The sequence below is a fragment of the Canis lupus genome, chromosome 35, assembly GCF_048164855.1.
Source record: "Canis lupus baileyi chromosome 35, mCanLup2.hap1, whole genome shotgun sequence".
Classification (NCBI taxonomy): domain Eukaryota; kingdom Metazoa; phylum Chordata; class Mammalia; order Carnivora; family Canidae; genus Canis; species Canis lupus.
In genome coordinates, this window is record NC_132872.1 from 18,449,126 (window position 1) to 18,469,368 (window position 20,243).

The 20,243-nt window shown below is 38.7% G+C and overlaps 1 protein-coding gene across 13 annotated transcripts in view; it reads right to left on the reverse strand.

The window, feature by feature from the left end:
• The window catches only part of BBX (BBX high mobility group box domain containing), a 271,116-nt gene that overhangs the window by 177,172 nt on the left and 73,701 nt on the right, over positions 1–20,243 (reverse strand). For 2 of the 13 annotated variants that reach the window (XM_072811920.1, XM_072811927.1), the window contains exon 3: positions 10,200–10,240. The exons of the other annotated variants lie outside the window; for them this stretch is intronic. The gene's annotated coding sequence lies outside the window, so the exon portion shown is untranslated. The remainder of the gene's footprint in view (positions 1–10,199; positions 10,241–20,243) is intronic. 13 annotated transcript variants of the gene reach the window in all.

Here is a 20,243-nt window from a genome sequence, read left to right on the forward strand (position 1 = left end):
CTAAACACTTAAGTGAGAATAATGTGTAGTGTTGACATCAGGCATCTATAAACCTAAATGCTTCCCAGGGGATTCCAAGGTGCAGCCAGGTATGAGAACAACTATGGGGGGAGATATATCACTCAGTGTGTGTGTGTGTGTGTGTGTGTGTGTGTGTGTGTGTATATATATATATATATATATATATTTTTTTTAACCCACAACCTGAGATCAAGAGTCACACGCTCTACTGACTAAGCCGGCCACAGGCACTCCTTTTTTAAAAATTTTTTAATTTTTTTTTAAGGACTGAGTGATCTAAATTAAGCATTAAAAACTGATAGCCCTTGTGAGTTCAAGTGGTTAAAGCACCAGGCTAAAATGGTCACAGGGAATAATGAATCCAATTGCTCACACTTACTCTCTTTTATTCCAAGACTGCACCTTTACCCTGACAGGCATTTCATCAGTTTATTCCAAATATATGAATAGATCTGTGTGAAAAGGGCATTGGAAGAAAGTTTCTTGACACAAGCAATGAGAGCTGTTTTCAAACTCATGAAGCAGCATTGAGGAGATACTGTGGGTGTTAGTCATGCTCTAGTCGATGTCCCCTCCCGTAACTTTGAAGTGAAAATATGTTTTGCAACATAGCAAATATTAAGGATGCATTCTGTGGCTACAACAGTAGAAGGGCAGAATGTGTCTGCATGGCCAGTAGGCTACAATCAGATATATGCTATGATTACTATTTAAGTAGATAAAATACATTAGGCACTAAGTAGTTTGTTCTGTAGAAAAAAAAAAATGCAGCTCACAAGACCCCAAAGTTAATAACACTGGTTATTGTCTTTAACATTCTAATGAGCAGTGGAGCAGTGTGAATGGGTGGTGGGCAGGATAAGTGAAGGTAGTGGGAGAGGGGTATTACCTTCTGTGAAACTGCCTAATTTGACAGTTTGAAATTTGTCACTTGGCAATTAATTAATTTTATTTTTTTAAAATCATTCCATAATGATGCTCAGTGTCATCATTAGTACTATATGCTGAGGACAACTACCCTTCACGATTTTTTTGGAACTTTGTCTCTATTATTAACAGCTGGCCCTTATATGTAGATATCAGTAGGGATTTATATATTCATAGATTCTGGACAGTTTTCAAATGAACAGGTATTAAAGTTGTTTGTTTTTGTTTCGTTTCGGTTTTGGTTTGTTTCCTCCTCATTAGCAATTAATTTGCAGTACAGCTTCCTTTGTGAAGAGGAGGTGCTAAGGGACTAGGCTACTGGCTGGGGAATTTAACTAACTCAGATCATCCAAAACACACAGCCTCAGCTCTGCAAGCTCAGTACAAAGAGACATACATCTTATCAGGGGAAAAAAAATGCTGAACTATTCTAGAAATTGCAGGCTTCCCTGAGCTCAGATCAAACATTAAAAAAGTAAACACTTCACAATTATAAAGAAATCAAAACACTTCTTTCAAGTGGGAAAGATCAAGGAAGTAAAATTGCTGTTTTTGAGGAACACAGTGGTTTCCTATCTAGAATTTTTCTATAGAAAAAGATAACTTCTCTCAGGTACCAATACCTGTTATAAGTGTTTCTAATTTCTCAATTTCTTAAGTTTCCATTTTACTTTTAATACTGGAAAAGAGTATTTGTGCTCAGATTTCAGGACAAAACAATGTAAACTACACATCTGGACTAAAGAAATGCTAATATTGAGTATTAAAAAATCAGTGACTGCCAACTATTTTAGGCCACATCTACTTTTGTTTTTGGCTCAATTTCAAAATGACTCCTAATGTTCTGTGAATTTTATTAATTACATCATAGCGTTCACTGAGATAGCTGTAGAGTTTGTTTAACTGAATGGAAATAAACCTCAATGAATTCTAAAACAGGAAGTTTCCTCATTTAAAATAGTACATATAGGAGAGAGATTAGAAAAGAAGTACTTAATCTGTCTCAACCTCTTTGTTTACCGAGGGGCTTTAAAATGACTAGTTTTGTATTGTGACATCAGAGTTGTGATATTTTATTTATGAAAACATTATGTAATATATTTTATTTTCATTCCAATGTAAGGAAAAGGAAGCATATATCAACACTCCATATGTACATGCACACAATTATTCATATTCAACAACAATCTGATTTAATCTTTGCTGAAAAATATCGAGCCCTTTCTATCTTTCTGTACTGATTAAAATGGTTACAGTGAGCATCTACATCTTCAATATAATCTTTTAAAATATGGAGCCCTCCAGTGGCCAAATATTTATATATTACCATTTAAAAGAAAAACATTATAGAGTTCTCTTCATGCTTTCTTTTGCACAACATTCTTGTTACATTTCTAAATAATTTAGTAAGTGTCCTCTTCAAAACAAGCCACAGAGATCATTATCAACAGTAAGATGCAGTCGACTTAGAAAAGAAAAAATATTTTGAACTTGCTTAACCTTGCAGAAAGTAGAAGTTAAATGATAATCACACACACAAAAGTGCATATATCAGACTTGAAATACAATATTTTTCCTCAATGATCATGTACTAGGTGGTAATTAAATGAGTTTTCTGTGGGTCAAAATTGTTGCCTATGGCATTTATCAATATCTGGGCCTCAAACTCTAATTGCTACTAACACTTGATACTTAAGTGAAAACCAACACAGCTTGTAAATGAACAATTACAAGAACAACCAAGACTTTCCTTATCGGTGGGCAGCTCTTTTCCACAGAGACATGTATACTTTCCTTGGTAGCAGGGAAAAAACTAGAAACTGATTTCCACAGACCAGCCAACAGTGAAAATCACAGTAATCATAAACAGCTACTGCACAGAGCACCTACCGGCTTCCCAAAGCTTATCCAAGGATAATCTCATTTAAATGTTAAAGTAATCTCAAAAGACAAGGAGGTTGCCAGTATCCAGGATGGCCACATCCTAGCAGCCCCTTTCCCATACTGAATAGGGATGACCTGTGTGACCATCAGGCTATTGCAAAAATGAAAGAAAATTCTGAGGCTAGGTCATAAAAGACACTGTGGATACTGCCTTGATCTGCCTTCAGCTGCTTGCTCTGAAGGGATGCCAGCTGCATGATCATGAGGACCTCCAGGAGTCATATGCAATGGTCTATGTGGCTAGCAAGTCCATGAAACACACGCTCTCCAGGCATGTGAGAGAACTACCTTGCAGTGGTACTCCACCCCTGGTCAAGGGTCCACATGGATGCAGCCGAAGCTGACATCCTGACTGCAGCCAGAGTCACAAAGCAAAGCCACTCACTCCCCAATTCCTGATCCATGGAAACTGGGAGATAATAAATGCTTATTGTTTTAAATTTCATGTCATTTCAATAAGATAACTAATACAGACTAACACTACTGTCTTCATTTTACAGAAGAGCCTGGGAATGTGTAACAGTTCATCTGTAGGAAAAGGTATATTTTTCTTTTTGTTGAACTATTCTACCTCTACGTGTTATTATCTGGCCATTTCCCCAAGATATTTAACTTATAATGGTCCAGATTTTCCAATCACCCATATAGAACATTTCTTCTGGCTTTGCTTGTTAAATAGATTTAACATTCCTAGACTTAAAAAAAATTATTACTTCTTGACAAAAAGTAAGAGTATTATCAATTATATAATATGTAACCTACTTCTCAGCTTGTATTCCAGACACCTAATACAACTTATATGTAAGTGAAAAAAAAATCCCCTTAGCTTGTAACCTGTCTTTGTAGCTCAAAAAGGCTGCTAACATAGCAAATAAAACCTGATTTATCTGAATGCGCAGTTGTACATAGTGGATAAAAAAGCAGTTACTGTATGCCAGAAGCTATTCTAATTGCTTTATGTTAACTATTTAATACTCACAGCAACCTTATGAAGTTCTATTATCCCCATTTTAGAGTCATATAGAAGAAGGTTAAGGAAAGGTTAAGGAACTTGGCTGAGGTCACGCATAATCAATGATAGGACCAAAGCTGAACCCCAGCATCTGGCTTCTGAGCTTATGCTCTTAACCAAGAGCCTATATAGTTCTCCTAATCTCTCTTTATTTCATAAAGTTCTATGGGCAGGAAAAACACCATATGCTTTGGAATTAGAATATCAGAGTTATAAAGCCCCTTATATCTGCATGATTTAACTTTTTAAATCTGTTTTTCTTAACTGTAAGATTGGGATTAAAAAGACTGTATTTTTATTTTTATGAATATTGAGAAAAAAGATGAATAAAAAACACCCTGCACAATGCCCGACCTATAATCAATATCCAACTATGTTTTATCTTTCCCCATAGTCAGGTTTTTATTAAAGCCAGTGAGCTTAAGCTTTAGGGTCCTTTCCTTTCACAGCCCTATCCCAAAACTCTGTGCCTAATTTTATAATCCTAACTTGTATTCCTTTCCTTAAAGAGGCCTTCCAAATTGTATGACCTTCAGACTCCATGAAACCTAGACCTACCTCTTTTCTTCCCTTTAATCCTTTCAGCCTAATAGATAAGCAAGCCTAATGGATTCCAGTCTGGATAAGAGGGAGTATATATACTCTACCGTGGAGGTCTCAATAAATGTCACTATAAAACTTGGACAGGATGTATGTTGCAGCTACTTAAGCAACAGGGAAATAGGAAAAACAGTAAATTACCATTTTCTCCATTCTGTCATGTGCTGGGCCCCAAGCATTTCTGCGGTAGAAGTGGGAGGGAGCAAACACAGAAGCTCATAGGAACAAAAACTCTGAGCAAGGGGGACCTTCATTTCTGATTGGAAGATCACAGGTCCCAAGAATGGGACCTGTGGCTTTTATCCTCACTATATCCTCCCACCACTTATCCCCTGACGCGTGGGCACAATCATGGGAACTGCACCATAGAACACAGTCACTAAAGCCCCAACTTCCCAGCCAGAGAGCCAAAACAAGAGTGGGAGATAGCAGAGAAGAGTTTTTTTAAGACAACTCATGGCCTCCCCCCCAAGTTATACATGCATGGATCTGCCCTTAAACAGCATACATGGACATTTAGAATTGAACTACCAGATAGAGCACTGCTCATTTCCCAGATTAGCCACTGGGTGGCAAATAAATAGGACAAATCCAAAGAACACTGAAAAGGCTTTGAAAACTGAACTGACTTAGGAACCACTTCTCACAGAGGGCTAGCTGGAATTTTACTCCTGAACTTATTAACTGAATCCATTGCCTATTAAAATCAAAATATCAATATTTTCTATAGAATTTTTAAAAGACCCAATGTCTCATAATAATCAAAATGTTCAGGACAAAATCCAAAGTTAGCCAGCATATGAAAAAACAGGGAAAATCTCAGCTGGCATAGAAAAAGGCGATAGACAACAACTCTGAAGTGATGCAGATGTTAGAATTACCTGACAAAACTTTTCAAGAAACTTTATAAAAATGCTCCAACAAGTAAAGGCAAACACACTTGAAAAGGATGGAAAGATAGGACTTGGAGGTGGGATATAAAATGGTACTGCTGCTCTAGAAAACAGTTTGGACATTTCTTTTTTTTTTTTTTTTTTTTTTTTTTAATTTTTTTATTTATTTATGATAGTCACACAGAGAGAGAGAGAGAGAGAGAGGCAGAGACACAGGCAGAGGGAGAAGCAGGCTCCATGCACCGGGAGCCTGACGTGGGATTCGATCCTGGGTCTCCAGGATCGCGCCCTGGGCCAAAGGCAGGCGCCAAACCGCTGCGCCACCCAGGGATCCCTGGACATTTCTTATATAAACATGCACTTATAATATAACCATGCAATCCCACTCCCATTAAAACTTATACTCATGCAAAGGTCTGTATACTAATGTTTACAGTGGCTTTATTTGTAAGTGCTATAATTTGGAAACAACCCAACGGGCAAACAAATAAACTGTAATTACATACATATATCTCATGGGATACCGCTCAGCAAAAAAATAAAAAAAGAAAAGAAAAGAAAGGAAGAGAAGAGAAGAGAAGAGAAGAGAAGAGAAGAGAAGAGAAGAGAAGAGAAAAGAAAAGAAAGAAAAGAAAAAAGAAAAGAAAGAAAAGAAAAGAAAAGAAAAGAAAGAAAAGAAAAGAAAAGAAAAGAAAAGAAAAGAAAAGAAAAGAAAAGAAAAGAAAAGAAAAGAAAAAGAAGGAGGAGGAGGAGAATGGGCTACTGCTATGGTTTATATGAATTACAGGCAGTGAGAAAAGCCAGTCTCAAAAGGTTACACACTATATGATTCCATTTATACTAAATGCACCTCATGACAAAACTACAGTAATGAATAAAAGAATAGTGGTTGCCAGGGTTGAGGGTTGGGAGGAGGATATGACACCAAATAAACATCATACAGGAATTATCTGAGGTGTTGAAGCTTTCTAAATTTTAACACTGAACTGTATACAACATCTATTCATGTTTTTAAATTCATGGGACTGTGCAAAAAGCCAATTATACTGCCAGTGAATCTAAAAAGTAAAAAAGGTTTAAGGCGCCAAGTTTAAAAAAAGAGAAAAATAAATTGCTGGAGTATTTATGATTAAAAGCATTTTTATAAGAGGTAAGTTTTATCCATTTACTGATTTGAAAGGGCATCTGGCCCATCCCACTAAAGGCCAGTGGAATCACCTAAACCACAGCAGAACTGAAAATGACTTACAAAGGTGTAATCCTACCCAATATGCTTCCTGCTCTACTGCATATACAAAACCAAGACTAAAATAGCACATGGAAAGAAAATCAAAGAACACTGTGTCACTGTCAGTCACCAGGCAGCAACTCGGGTCTTCAAGCTGAATGATATCTCAATTGCCTGAGATAAGAATCTCTCTATCTTTGGAAGACCCAATCCAATGTTAATAATTCTCCCTGAAACTCTAGGGTATGTTCTCCATAACATCATCTGTAATACCATCTACGTACGAGGTGTTTTTATTTTTTGCCACAATGAAAAGCAGGTGAAGGAGTTCTACTCCCAGATGGTACACACGTACTTGTCCCTACTGCTCTTACTAAGTCCAACTAGAAGCCACAGGACATTATATATAAAACAATCATAAACCTCTGAAAACAGAAAAAAGGCAAACTAGGTAGGGACTTACAACCCAAGGAACAACGCTGTGGTGAACTCCCTGTATTTTCTTTTTGCCCCACATATTCTAGACTTAGAACTAAAGAAGCCAGCAACCCAGAAACGCCAACAGGACACAGTCAAAGAAGCCCCAATAAAAGTCAACGGTCTCTAACCAAAGCATCAGGAAAAGGGCAGCCTAGCAGACAGAAAACTTTTAGACAACAACTGCCCTCCACCTGCCAAAAATGACAGAAAAAAACTCACCAATGCCAGCTATGGTTGACTGAAAAATCTACACTTCCTCCTCACCAGGCTGTAAAGGATGAGCCACAACCCTGGGGCACAATAAAGTGGGATCAAAAGAAGACAAGTAGGTAAAGTGCAGCCACAGAACTTCAGTGCTCCATCTAGCAGTTTCCCTTCCTCTCCCCACACGGCTGGTATCAGAGGAGGTCTAGTGGAGTATCAGGACTTGACCACTGTAACGAGACTACTCCACCACTCCAACCCTTGCTATCAGTGGAGGCCATGTGTAAAAGCACTAATGAGACACTCCTATCCCTTCAAGCTAAGGTAGTACTGGCACAGACCTATGGTGGGGGAGAGACATAACCACAACTCCCACCTTTGCCCGAAATACCAAGGATCTTCTTACTCCCTTGGGTGTCAGTGGAGGCCAAGTGGGGAATAACCTAGACTTTTGTTCCCATTTGCCAGCAATAAAATGGTCCCATCACTTCCCCTGCTACAGCACTGTCAGAGGGAAGTCCGCTAAAACAGGTTAATAAGATCCACAGTTTAACAACATACTGCCAAAAATATCCAGGTTTCAATCGAAAGTCACTTCTCATATCAGAACCAGGAATATCTCAACTTGAATGAAAAAAGACAATCAATAGATGGTAAATAAAAGATGAGAGAGGGGTTAGAATTATCTGACGAAGATTTTAAAACACTCTTATAAAAACACTTCAATGAATGCCTGCAAATATGCCTGAAACAAATGAAAACAAAATGTCTCAGCAAAGCAAGAAGATATAAAAGAGAACCAAATGGAAATTCTGGAGATGTAAAACATAATAACCAAAATAAGAAATGTAATAAATGAGTTCAACAGCAGAACTGAGGGAGAAAGAAGGAATAAATGAACTAGAGGAGAAAACTGAACAGAAATCATCCAAACTGAACAAAAGAAAAAAAAATTTCTGAAAAAAATTAAACAGAGCTTGGGTATCTATGGAATAATAACTAAAGATCTAAATATGTCATTGCAATCCAATGAAAAAGGGTAGGGCTAAAAAAAAGAGCTCAAATAATGGTTAAAAACTTTCCAAATTTGGCAAGAGATATATACCAAGCAAGACACATCATAGTCAGACTTCTGAAAAGCAATTATCTCCCCGTCACCTCCATCCCAAATCCTGAACACAGCAAGAGAAAAAAGAGACTTTACCTACATGAGGAAAAGCAATTCAAATCGCAGCAGATTTCTCATCATAAACCATGAGAGCAGAAGACAGTGGCACATTTCCCAAGTGCTGAAAGAAAAGAACTGTCAACCTAGGATCATATACCCAGTGAAAATCTTTCAGGAATCACATGAAGAAAAACTCAAATTTTCAACAGTAGAACTAAACAAAATTAGTAGCTAAGGAAGTTCAATAAATAAAAAGGAAAAAAGGGGGGCCTTGGAATATCAGAAAGAAAAAACATAATAAAGATATAGTAAATATGGGACGCCTGGGCGGCTCAGCAGTTGAGCATCTGTCTTTGGCTCAGGGCATGGTCGTGGAGTTCTGGGATCTTAAGTCTCACATCAGCCTCCCTGCATGGAGCCTGCTTCTCCCTCTGCCTGTGTCTCTGCCTCTCTCTCTGTGTGTGTCTCTCATGATAAATAAAATCTTAAAAAAAAAAAAAAAAAGATAAGGTAAATACAATAGGCTTCCCTTCATCTCAAGTTTTCTAAATTATATTTGATGGCTGAAACAAATATAAGTGTCTGATGTGTTTTTAAATGTATATAAAGGGGGGATCCCTGGGTGGCGCAGTGGTTTGGCGCCTGCCTTTGGCCCAGGGCGCGATCCTGGATACCTGGGATCGAGTCCAAAGTCAGTCCAAAGTCAGGCTCCCGGTGCATGGAGCCTGCTTCTCCCTCTGCCTTTGTCTTTGCCTCTGTGTGTGTGTGTGTGTGTGTGTGTGTGTGTGTGAGTGACTATCATAAATTAAAAAAAAAATTTTAATGTATGTAAAGTATTTTAGACAACTTAAGTATAGATGGAGGAAGTAAAGGAACATAAAAGGGAAGCAAATGCACTAATTAAAAGGACAAATTAACACTGGATTGAAAAACATGATCTAACTATATGCTGTCTATAAGAAACCCACTGCAAAAACACAGAAGGCAGAAAGAAGAAAGAAAGAAAGAAAGAAAGAAAGAAAGAAAGAAAGAAAGAAAGAAAGAAAGAAAGAAAGAAAGAAAGAAAGAAAGAAAGAAAGAAAGAAAGAAAGAAAGAAAGAAAGAAAGAAAGAAAGAAAGAAAGAAAGAAAGAAAGAGGGGGGGAGAGGGAGGGAAGGAGGGAAGGAGGGAGGGAGGGAGGGAGGGGATAAAAAGAAAATGGGGGTGTCTGGATGGCTTGGTGGGTTAACTGTCAGACTTTTTTTTTTTAAGATTTTATTTATTTATTCATGAGACACACAGAGAGAGGCAGAGACACAAGGAGAGGGAGAAGCAGGCTCTATGCAGGGAGCCCTATGTGGGACTCTATCCCTGGACTCCAGGATCATGCCCTGGGCTGAAGGGAGGCACTCGACTGAGCCACCCAGGCTTCCCCAAGCGTCAGACTCTTTTAATTTCAGCTCAGGTCATGATCTCAGGGTCCTGAGACTGAGCCCCACCTTGGGCTCTGCACTGGGCATGGAAGCCTGCTTAATATTCTTTCTCTCCCTCTCTCTCTGTTCCTCCCCATGCAAAAGAATAAAGTATCACTTTCTTCTTCTTCTCTTTTTTTTTAGAATATCACTTTCAATATTTCTTAAAACAGTTAATTTGTAAAAGTAGTAAAACATGTTGAACACATGTGTGCTGACCAAATATTGATGAAAACATTCAAAGAAGATGTAAATAAATGAGGAAACTTACTGTGTTCATAAATAAATGAGGAAACTTACTGTGTTCAAGAACTGGAAAGTAAACATAATAAAAATGTCAATTCTCCTCAAATCATTGTACAGTTTTAACATAATTCCTAAAATTTCCCAGCAAAATTTTTGTAGGTATAGTAGACATAAACAAGTTTATTCTAGATTTTACATAAAAAGACAAAGGACTAGAATAGCTAAAATGATTTTGAAAATGAATGAAATATGAGCAATCAATGTACCTGATTTCAAGATTTAATACAGCTACAGCAGTTAATCAAGAATGTAGAATACTGGTGGAGTAGCAGACACATAGATCAATGAAAGAGAAAGTAAACCCAAAAATAAACCTGTATATACATGTTATCTTATTTTTGACTGAGGCACAAAAGCAACTCATTGAGGGCTGGACAAAGAAAAAGGACTTCAACATCAGACACATCTTACACAAAAATTAATTCCTAACGAGTGACAGACTTAAATGTAAAACAGAAACTATAAAACTTTTAGGAAAAAAAAAACAAAACAAAACGAGAAAATCTTTAGAATCCAGGGCTAGAAAAGAGTTTATGGCTTGGGCTTGGGCTTGGGCACCAAAAGCACAATCCATATAATGAAAAATTTATAAAATGAATTCTACCCAAATTCAAAACTTTGCTCTCCGCCAAAAATCCTATGAAGATGAAAAAATAAGTTACAGACTGAGAGAAAATAGATGTCAACCATATAACTGTCAAAGAACTAGTATCTAGAATATAAAAAGAACTCTCAAAACACAACTATTAAAAAAATCAGAAAATGGGAAAAATACATGAATAGACATTTTACCAAAGAATGAAAAAAAATATATATATATATATATAAATGGCAAGTAAACTCAGGAAAGGATATTCAATATTATTAGTCATCAAAGAAATGCAAATTCAAATCACATGAGATTATCACTATATGTTGAAACATTAAAAAACAGTGACAATACTAAATGATGGTGAAGATTCAAAGAAACTAGATCATTCAGATGCTGCTGATAGGAATGAAAATAATGACACTCTGGGAAAACATTTGGCTGTTTCTTTTAAAAACTAAACACACAACTATCATACAGCTTGGCAATTGCATTCCTGGGCATTTATCCAGGAGAAACAAAAACTTATTCATACAAAAACATGTACATGAATGTTCACAGTATCTTTATTCATAATAGCTCCAAACTGGAAACAACCCAGATGTCTTTCATCAGGTGAGTGGTTAAATAAACTCTAGTACCTCCACACCATAGAATATTATTTAGCAATAAAAAAAGAACTAATGATACAACTTGCATGAATCTCTGGAGAATTTTGCTGAGTGTAAAGAAGCCAATCTCAAAAGACTGTACGATATGACTATTTTTTTCACATTCTTAAAATGACAAAATTATAGAAATGGAAAACAGAGTTGTGATTGCAAAGAGTTATAAAGGGGGCAGGACTATAAAAACAGCAACATGAGGGGCATCTAGGTGGCTCAGTTGGTTAAGCACCTGCCTTTGGCTCAGGTCATGATCTCAAGGTCCTGGGACTTAGCTCCACATCAGGCTCCCTGCTCCATGGGAAGCCTGCTTCTTCCTCTACCTCTGCCTCTCTCCCTTGTCTCTCTCATGAATAAATTTTTTTTAAAATCCTTAAAAACAAAACAAAAACAGCAACACGCGAGATACTTGACATGAAATGTTCTACATATGACGGCATACATGTCAATACTCTGTGATATTTTACCACAGTTTTCAAGATCACTAGGGGAACACGGAGAAAGGGTCTGTATTATTTTTGATAGCTGCATATAAATTCAGTTATCTCAAAATAAAACATTTAGCTAACAAATTAAGCAATACTGATAAAACCACCACCACCAAAACGCAGGTGAGAAATGTGTGCTTCGCCCTCATGTTCTCACTCCTTGGGTGGATTGTCTCCTCTGCAGAGCCTTGGGTTAGGGTTACCAAGTCAGGTTATATTCTCACCCCTCCTTAGCTGACCTCATTCATTCTGGAGGCTTCAATTACCATATGGCAATGATTGCCAAATTTGTATTTCAGACCGATTCCTCCCTTCTGAAGTCCAGACATAGTTTACTGATAAATGAGTATCTCAATTTAGGTATTTTACAGGCACTTCAATCTCAACATGTGTACATTTTATCTTTTCCCTCCAGCCCCTAAATCTGCTTCTCTCAGGGCTTTCTCTGCTTCAGCAGTTGTCACTGTATTGTCCAAGGAACCCAGATGCTAACACTGAGCAGTTTCCTCTGTCTCGTGTACACAACCAATCATAAATCACCATTAATTCAGGTTCCTAAATACATGGTCAACCAGTCCAGTTCTTCCCATCCCACTGCCAGCACCTGACTTAAGTTACTGCTATAGTAATCTCTTGAATGATTTCTGCATCCCCGTTTGTGCCTTCCTTAAAAGTATCCCTCTTGAGGCAACCAGACTCATCTTTACTAAGTGCAAATCCAAACACCTTACTCCCTAGCTGATAATTTTCCAACGGTACCCACTATCCTTGCCATAATTTCATCAAAGTACATATCCTGATTTCCACCTGGATAATACCCATTCAGCTCTTTACTAAGCTCTAGCCATATTAGATTCTTATAATTTCTCCTATGCATTCTGCTCTTCCTCATCGCAGAGCCTCTACATTTCCTACCACTCCCGGCCCAATCTACCTTATATCTACTCTTATATCACTTTCTCCACGATGAGTTTTGTTGAGCTCTCAGATGAAGAATAATCCTTGTTAAATAATGAAAGAGACACCTATACAACTTCAAATAAATCTAATTAAAATATTTAATAAAATTAGTCAAATAATCCTAAGATTCATATGAAGATGATATCTGTAAATATCAATCAATATATTTTAATACAGAAGTCAGACATATTTGGTTTGATGATTTATGTTAATTTGGGTCTACTCAATAAGACACTCCACATCCATTTTCTTTGGAACATTTTTTTTCCTTTCCAGCTTTCTAAATATGAAGTACAATAATAGAAATTCTCCTAGTGGGATCCCTGGGTGGCGCAGCGGTTTGGCGCCTGCCTTTGGCCCAGGGCGCGATCCTGGAGACCCGGGATCAAATCCCACGTCAGGCTCCCGGTGCATGGGGCCTGCTTTTCCCTCTGCCTGTGTCTCTGCCTCTCTCTCTCTCTCTCTCTCTGTGACTATCAAAAATAAATAAAAATTAAAAAAAAAAAAAAAAGAAATTCTCCTAGTAAGAAGCTTTGTCATTCATAAACTATGACTGTAACCTTGAACTTGCAGCCTCCGTTACTGTGAAAATTGAAAGTTTGTTATTTATAAGCTATCCGGTCTGTTATTTTTGTCATACCAACCTTACCTAAGACAGAAAACCAGTATCCAAAGTGTGGGGCTGCCACCACAAATACCTTTCAACTGTGAAGTAGCTTTGAAAATGGGTAATGGGCAGAGGCTGAAAGAGTTTGGAAGCGCATGCTGGAGAAAGCCTACCTTACTGTGTACAGAGCATTAAAAGCAGCTTTGGTGAGGGCTCCAAAGGAAAGAAGAGACAGCAAGTCTCAGACTTCCTAGACAACACTTAAGTGGTCTTGAACAGAATGTTTGTGGAAATCAGGACAGTCAAGGCCATTCTGATGAGGTCTTAGATGGAAATCAGGAAATGTTATTGGAAAATGGAAGAAAGGCTTTCTTTGCCTTAGTAAAGGATGCAGCTGAATTATGCTCTTGTCCCAGTATTTTATGGAAGATAGAACTTGTAAGCAACAAAATTTGGCTGAACTTTTTCTAAGCAAAGTGTTGAAGGTACAGCTTGGATTCTCTTGAATGCTTATAGTAAAATGCAAGTAGAAAGAAACAACTTGATGGAATTTGTAAATCAAAAGGAAGCCTAAGTTTAAAATTTGGAAAGGCCTTGGTTTACCCTTATTACAAAAAATGAGCAAGCATATTTGGAAGAGACCATGAAAACTGTGGCCAAGAGAGCTCCTGATAAGGAGATTAGGATGGGTGTGAACCAGGGATTTTATCAGTCATCTTGAAAGGGAAAATAACAATTTGAACTAAAGGAGAAGACAGGAATGAATGAAGGTTGGTTGTCAGAATTAATAGGAGGGGACCACAGAGCTAGACTGCTTCAACTGTGCAACATTTTTGAAGACAAGGAAAGAACTCCAAAGGTAATTCAGAGATTACCAGGGCTCCTTCCTTGGTTTCAAAAGGGGGAGTATATCACCTGGGTTTCAACAAGTCAGAAGACCCCCCACCTGTCTGTCTCAGGAGAATCACTGCTCCGATCTCACCCGTATCTGACATAGATAATATTTAGATGAGACTTTGGGAGTTGATGCAAGAACTAGCTAAGACTTTGGAGGCTATTGGAATGGTATGAGTACATTCTGCATCTGAGGATGTGAATTTTAAGGGGGCCAGGATCAGAATGCTTGTGTCCCCTCAAAATTCATGTTGAAATCCTAATGCCCCCACCCCCCCCCCCCCCCCCCGCCATGAAATCCTAATGTCCATGTGATGGTATTAGAAGGTGGGACCTTTGAGGGATTGCTTACGTCACGAGGGTGGAGCCCTCATGATTGTGATCAGTGTTCTTTAAAAGAGAATTCCCAGAGCTGCTTCTCCCTCTCCCTCTGCTCCTACTTGTGCTCTCTCTGAGATAAATAAATAAAATCTAAATAAATAAATAAATAAATAAGAGCTCCCCTAGCCCTGGTCATGTGAAGATACAAGAAGTCTGCAATTCAGCAGAGGACCCTCCCGTGGGCATGCTGGCACCCTGATCTCACACTTCAGGCTCCAGAGCTAAGAGAAATAAATTGTTACTTATAATCAAAATCTGATAAGTGCTACCCAGCCTTAGTAGTTATAAAAATAATACAGAAAAAAACACTAAAGAAAATGACTGTTGGGATACGCTACACCAAAAGTAATTTGTTAGAGGGGCACCTGGGTGGCTTAGTCAGCTGAGCATCCAACTCTTGGAATGGGCTCAGGTGATGAGATCAGGCTCTCTGCTCAGTGCAGTCTGTTTGAGATTCTCTGTCTCCTTCTCCCTCTGCCCCCCTCTGTACTCTCTAAAATACGTAAATAAATAAAATCTTAAATAAAAAAAAAAAAGTACTTTGTTTTGAGGCAGGGGCCCCTGGCTGGCTCAGTCTGTAAAGCATGCAATTCTTGACCCTGGGGTCGAAGAGTTCAAGCCCCACGTTGGGTGGAAAGATTACTTAAAATAAAAAAATTTAATTTGTATGAAACTTTGGAAGACATGTCTACGCATTCTGTAATTAGTAATTTAGAGGTTAGGGTTTTACATCTCTACCTTTTAAAATTCTACAATAAAAATTAACTATAGGGGTACTTGGGTATCTCAGTAGGTTAAGCATCTGATTTCAGCTCAGGATCTCAAGAGTCCTGGGACTGAGCTATGTGTGGGGTTCCCTGCTCAGCAGGGAGCCTCCTTGTCCTCTGCTCCTCCCCACCCCTACTCATGCTCTCTCTCAAATAAATAAATCATTAAAAAGAAGTAATTGTAATCAATCTGTATTTCTCAATCTCATTTTTTGCTGATATCCCATCTTTGATTTCAAATTAAATACAGATACTTTGTACTGAGTACAGAGCTCAAGAATTAACTGTTTCCACTAGTAATCATACCTTCATCTATTTGTCATATTAGTTTTCAGCTGTATGCTTCTGTATGGCCCATATGTACATGGTTCATGTTTCTGTGTACATTTAATCTTCATTTCCTGTTAAAACCATCTGGTTAAAAGCATCATTATAAAGCATAGAAATATTGAAGGATCTCAAAGAATGGATTGCAGGATATGAGATAAGAAGAACAGCCAAGCAAAATACAACCACTATTAACTGAAGTAATGTAAAATACGCTTGCAAAACAGAAAACAGACACTGGGGACTACTGTGAAAAAGCAGCAAGGATGCTCTAAAAGTGCAGCTTCACAGAGTATTACTGCTCATATTTTGCTGGCCTCAAGTTATTAATAAAACCAGGTGTTTCCAAACTGTGAAGGAGGACATACAATCAAACCTATATTAACCAAAAGGCTGAAGGAGTAGCCTAGTATATACCTTTATAGGTATATTTACCTATAAATAGGTAAATATTTACCTATTATCTTTTTGTTTCAACTACTGCCACTGAGATCCTTTCTAAAATGTACTAAAGTATATTTTCTTGCTTTAGTAAGTACAGTATAGTGAACTAATTAAATCACTGGTGATTGCAGGTCTTACCATATACTAGGGTCAGTCTTGTTGTGAGCATTAGTTTTCACTGGACCCTAATGACGATGTGGACATTCTGGCTAGATGTATACAGATTAGCCCTAGGCTATTAATTCTTTGGAAATTCTTGTTTATTTTTTTAAACTAAATTGTTTAGAATCAATTTTTTAAAGGGGAGGAAAGGAGCTTATTTTCCTAGAAGTCAAAAGCAGGAAAAATAAACCTGGTTATCTGAGCTTTTACTATTTCTAAAGTAATAGATATTCTTGAAAAATCTGTTCCATTTCGACAGTTTTAAGGAAATGAGTGCCTATGGGCAAAGCTAGGGAAAAAGAAAGGTAAAATCCAATTCCTATGTGGAAAAGAAAAAATACTGAAAAAAGCTGTGTAGTACCAAGAATTTACTAAGTGTGTCTTATGTACTAGGTATGCTTGTATATTATATACACTCCTAAGCACAGAAGTCTTTTTTGCCTGTGCCTCAGTTTCCTGATCTGCAAGTTTCAAAGACCAGCCATATATACCACTCCATTAGTATACAAAAACTTCCCATGCTTGATTCATCATGAGCAGAGGGATACTAGTCTAGCATCAATTGTGTGGTGTGTATGGTGTGTGTGTGTGTGTCTGTGTGTGTTGGGGGGGGAGAGGTTGGGAGGAAGAACTTCCCAAGGGGAGGTGGAATGCACAAATCCCTAAGAATACTCTTCTCTGTAGTTAATTTAGGAATGCCAGCTAGTCATTTTATTCTTTTTTATTGCTTTGGGCAGAGCACTAAATGAATAACAAATCAGGAGTTGATTGAGTTATATGTTAAGGGATTAAATATTAAATACCCAAAAGAGCAGTGAAGCACCCAGAGAGGCTTGAATTCCTTTTGGTTTCCTTTGAAATCCTACCCTAAATGACAAATGACTCAGTATTTGTGGTCTCATCCACAGAACACTGAAGTAGGCACCAGCAGAGTTGGATTTGAGTTCTAGTCTTGACATCAGCAAATTGTATGATCTTAGACAAGTCACCTGCTCAACTGCAAAATATTTTCTTCTATTTCTATCATTAAATAAGCATGCTATGACAGATTCAACACATTTCCTTTGAAGATAAAGACATTACACAGATAGTTCAGAAGAGTGCCATGCATATAATATATTTTGATTTTGGAAAGGCAGTTGACCAAGTATTGAATGCAAACATTAAAACAGGCTGCATATTCAAACGGGTTCTAAACTTTGAACAGCAAGCACTGAGTAATCAATCAGAAGGAATGCTAGAAAGATGGACTGAATTAACAAGATTAAATTTAACTGTGGATCCAAATGAATGGTCTAGATCACTGCTAGATGCACATAATAAACTTCTGGCATTCGGTTTGAATACATCACTCTCCCTGTGTGGAACAGCTGATGCAGTGGGGTTTCCTCTTACTTTTCACAAGTATATATGTAAATTCTGGCAATATAGTGGGGGAAAAAAAAAACCCACCCTGCAAGCGTAGAGTAGGAGAAGCCTGACTTAAGTACAGTTCATGTGAAAAGAGCTTGAGCTGACTTCGAGCTCAACATGAGTCAACAGTGTGACACGACTGCCAAAAAAACTAACGTAATCTTCACCACTGATAATAGGAGTGCAGTGTCCAGAACAAGGGAGTTACAGCTTAGCTTCCCTGTGTTCTCTGCATCCTGTGCTGGGCACCACACACCCAGAGTGATAGGCTCAGGGCCCATGGCACCCTATTTAAGGGTGATGCTGATAAATGAGAGTAATTCCATGACAGAAAGTGACCAGAAAGGGAAAGGTTGTGGAAAACAAGTCCTGGAGGCTGGAGGAACAAGGACTAGATAGTCTGGAAAAGAAAAGTCTTGGGGGAGAGATGACAGTATCTGATGAGCTGCTGGTGACAAAGTTCAGACCTAAGAGGACACATACCAAAGGAGATCCGGGGTTGAGACCAATGGAAGCCAAACAGAACAGGCTGCTTCAGCATTGCGGATGTTCAGGGAGTGCAACTGTTATCACCTCTGGCTACACCTTAGAAACACCTGGGAATGGTTTTAAATCTAGCAAAGCCCAGGCCCCACCCCTAACCAATTAAATTAGAATCTCTGGGGGAGGACCTGGGCACCAGTAGGCATTAAAAGCTCTCCGGGGGGTTTCTAATGTGCAGCTACACTTGACAATGACCAAGGTAAATACAATCAGGGTGGCCACCTCTGGGGGGGGAGGGGCCGCACAGAGAGGATTCCTTCTCAGAAGCCTTTTATTTCCCAGATCTTTCCTGTTCTAGAACCTTTTATACTTTTAACTTGTTAACAATATCCCCTATGATCATGAAGATTAGCGCTCTTTGCAAACTTCTGAGAAGAAATGAATTTAAATGGCACAGTCTCTCTAAAAGGGAAGAATTCAGGTTAGGCTATAATAGCTAGCCTCTTCTATGCGTGAATAAGAGCTTTCAACAATTTAAGCACACTACATGATCTTTGTGGAAAAGGACAACAGTACTAGCACCTTTATAAGCTGATAAACTCCAAAGTTTTGTAAAATAAATTTAAAGCGTGCTAACATTCAAGACTTCTCAAGTTTTTAATTCCTAAAAATCAAGCAGAAACTCTCTTCTGTAGTTTCAATGGTCTCGGCCACCGGTAGCTTAGCCAATGTATATGATACAATGTCTTATTTTCCTACTTTAAATGTTTTCTAAAATGTTTTATAACACAATAGCCTGGATTTTTCATAACAAATATATAGGTTCTCCACATTTCCTTCAGCGTTGGTTCTATTCTTAACCCAGTTCTTCTGACCCCCGAACAGAAGTGCTCCTATAGGTTCTCTAATCTCTGAAAGGACACATCCACAGGTGTTCCAAAACCTTCTGGCCTCAGTGAGGGTCAGCCATTCACTGCTGCAAGTGGGGTTATGCTTCTAAATTTTAGACCCCTCATCTCCACATTTCTCAACTTAAATGTAACACATCTTCTAAAACTTTAAAACTTTCACTTTAGGTTACGGTGAATCATCAACCATTTCCTTTTACTTTTGTTATCTGCCAATGCAAACAGCTCCTAATGAATCTGAAGCTGCTGGGGGCTACTGGAAGTCTCTCTCAATCTTAGTCATGTGGTTCATAAATAATGAGGGGGGTATTAAAGATCATCTTGTTTACAGACAGCGGCCACCGAAAGAGCCCGGGAGAAGGCTGCAGATGTGACCGGATGCCTGCAGCCTGAGCGAGCACGCGGGGGACCTGGTGTGGGGACCAAGTGTGGGGACCAGGCGCATATTTACATTTTAGCACAAGCTGCGCCCCCTCTGTGTGGCCACCCCAGCAGGTAAGTACCTTCCACACATCTGGGCAGCTGCTGGGGGGGGGGGGGGGGCAACAGTCACCTTCCCGGGTTTCCAAGCACATCCCTGTCACAGAGATGCCCTACAGAGCTGGTCATGCCACCAGCACGAGGGGACAACAAAATTCATGATGATTTTGCCTTTTTGCCTTTTCAGTCTGCCCCTTTCTTTCTTTATTTTTCTTTCTTTTTTAATATTCTTGCCTCCCTCTCTGTCCCCCAAAGAGAACCAAACCAACAATGCTTCCACAAAGCCTGACTCGGACTTGTGGGTGCAGCGCCTTCAGGGGAAGCGGCCCGCTTGGAGGAGGGCAGCGTTCAGGGGGCAGGAAGCGGCTGGGCGGGCGGAGCAGAAAGGAGCCGAAAGGAGCCGAAAGGAGCCCGGCCGAGGGCGAGGGCGAAGCGCCCTGC